This window comes from Larimichthys crocea, chromosome XX (genome assembly GCF_000972845.2).
Source record: "Larimichthys crocea isolate SSNF chromosome XX, L_crocea_2.0, whole genome shotgun sequence".
Lineage (NCBI taxonomy): Eukaryota > Metazoa > Chordata > Actinopteri > Sciaenidae > Larimichthys > Larimichthys crocea.
Genome location: NC_040030.1, coordinates 3,386,228 through 3,389,277, shown reverse-complemented (window position 1 = coordinate 3,389,277; position 3,050 = coordinate 3,386,228).

The following is a 3,050-nucleotide window of genomic DNA, read 5'->3' as shown; positions in this document are numbered from 1 at the left end:
CCAGTACACCATACCAGCTTTAAAGCTAAAGTATTAGCACTGTTTAATGTGTGGATATGACTTCTTCTCCTCAGACGGAGGAGATGTGTGTTAAGGTGCAATAACGCTGCTTTCTCAGGAGGTGGGCCTGACAGATAAAAAGATTTACAGGAGTCCAGATACCTGTAATCCCTCTCAGTTCTGTCTCGCTAATGCATCTCATACCCCCGGCCCGAGCTCATCCCTGTTATCGGTGTATCAAGCAGCAAGAGGTTGGCAGCCGGCTTCATTTATGATTCCAGCAGGGCCTTAAAAACAGGAGGTTTAAGACAGTCATAAAGATAGCAGACCTCTGGCTGCTCTTGATATATGTCGATGTGTGTTTTTTGGTAAGGGTAAATCATGGGATCGAACAGATGTGGAAAATTTCAGCCCTGATAATAAACTTTTTCTTGGGGACGGCACAGCATCCTGCCAGGCAACACTGCACCATCTCCCCGCCTGCATTTTCTCAGCTGTCACATCACATGGACGGCTGTTTACACGAACATTTATTCATTTATATTAACCAGTGCACAAAGTCCTTCCATCAACTTGAGCAAACATTTGCATCAGCATTCCTGCAGCCCGCTGAGTGAGTGTGTGTGTGTGTGTGTGTGTCTTTTTAATTGGCCGTGAGGAGCTTAGCCTTTGAGATCATTGAGATTTTGATGTGAGATTTGCATGCACTAACCCCTGCGCACGAAAAGACGGGGGCCGTTTGCAATGGGGAATGGGCGGGCGGAGGGTGACTCGCTTAATGACATTCACACATTCGGCGCGTCAGGCTATGAGGAGGAGGATTAGATTTGAGCGGCGTCGCAGGTCTCTTTTCTTTTTATAGGTTCTCTTTTTATAGCTTTCCTCTTGATTCCTTTATCGCTTTGATCGCTGCCTTTTTTTTACCGGCACCCTGTTTAGTTTTTTATCATTTTCCACTCATGGCACAGTCAAAAAGATCCAATCGTACAAATCCCACCTGTGCAGCTGTCTCTGAGACAAAACCAGCCAAATGTGTGTGACTTTTCAGCTTCGAGGCGCTCAGATATGAGTTTTCATCACCTGCATTACAGCCATTCATATGCAGAGGTTAAATATAGTAGTACCCTGTAAACACACAAACATCCAGCTGCCTTTACAATCATATTCTGACTGTGTCAATGTACACCCAGTGTCTTCATGCAGGCTTTATAACCTACAGGCAAGTCTTTTTTCACTTGAGAGGAGAGCAAGCACTCCACTTCACCACTTAGCGCCGCGTTTGTTTTGGTAATTTATCAGACAAGAGGAAAGGAACAAGGAGAGGGTGTGGGGGAGAGAAGGAAAGCAAGCTGGAGCTGCAACACAGAGAGAGCGTTTTCCCAGGTGGGATTTCAGTGCCTGCTAAAGAGAAGAATGAGACAGCAAAGCAGCAAACTAGCACATAATGTATGTTAATTAACAATCCCGGTCAGTGAGGAAGATAAATCCAACAGATTTTTTTTTTCCCCCCAGAAACTTTAAGTGGAGACACTCGTCTGCGAATCTTTAAAGTTACAACACACAAAACAGCTGCAGTACTTTGGAGTAGCAACAATCCAACACACCCACCCGGCTGGGCCGCAGTGCAGCACACAACAACACACACACAGAGTACACACAGGGATCAGCACCATGGACAGTGACATCAATCGCTGGACAGTTTACAGGCAACAAATCGTCACGAGTCGAGACACCGCCGACACCTCCGACACTGCTGAGAGGGACGAAGGACAGACGGGACAGGAGGCGTTCAGCAGAGAGAAAGAGTGATGTCGAGCCGCGCTGTTGTCTAAAATGTTGCATCAAGGAAAAGAAATGTGGGAGCGACATTGACACCAGGCTATTGATAACGTAATAATACAACATCGGGAGGAAACACTGTGTTTAAAGGTGTATACAAAGATGTTTATGGTTTAATATTTTCATTATAATTTATTGCTTTTGGACTAATTGAGTAATTGTTTCGTCAGCTCAGGAAATGAAATCGCTTTGGTAATGTCACATCCGTCCACAAAGCCCACCCTGGGAGACCTGAACCTTTGATTGAGTTCAGAAAATAGTGACAAACACCCGTCTGCAAAGCACAAAGCGGCATCTTTAAAATGCTCGTTTTGTCCAGGCCCCAAAGATATTCAGTGCACAATCACATCAAACAGAGAAAAAATGGAAATTCTCACATCTGAGAAGGTGAAACCGGCGTATGATTGGCTTGTTAAGTTCTAATTAAGATCTAGTTCCAGCTTTTAATGGATTTTTATAACTACACCTTGAACTCATCTCGTTTCCATTTCTCAAGTATTTAAACATCCGTTCACTCCGTCTTGACTCATACACTCCCTCTCCTCTTTTCTTTTTGTTTTCTCTTCTCTTTCATTCAGATACAGAGAGGCCGTAGAATCCCTCCATCCCTTCATGTTACTTTACACAGTGTAGCCTGTGTTTAATTTGTCTTTATTTCAGCATCATCTGAAAACTTTTCCATCATTCTTTTACACATGTGGGTTACATTCATTTAGAAGGATCGCTGGTTCAGACTCATAAAATAAGTGGATGAGAACTGAGACTTGCAGTGCGAGTGTAACCTGTTCCAGTCCTGCAGGAAAATGTATTCCTTTACTCAAACTTGTAGCTGATTTAAAGCTGATTTAATCATGTCAGTGTACTGTTGCACATATAAAGTGAGATATTAATAATCTCCGGCTTAGAGCACAAGTTGCTCTAAAACATTTACGCCATCTTTTGAACAAAGAATCTCACAAACTGACGATGGAAAGTGATTCTCGGGCCAACACACCAAACAAACTGCGTCGATGTCCGCTGCAAGGTGGCAGCATGATTTATGAAAATATGAGTTTTCATTCATTCTTGCTTTGCCCAAACCGGAAGCCTCTCTGCGCACGAGAAGCCACAAAGCTGCCATAATTCAGTTCACTGTAGATGTAATAAATAAATAAATAAGGATTATAGAACAATGACTCACAGGTTTCTGTCTCAGCTATAGCAGATGCCGT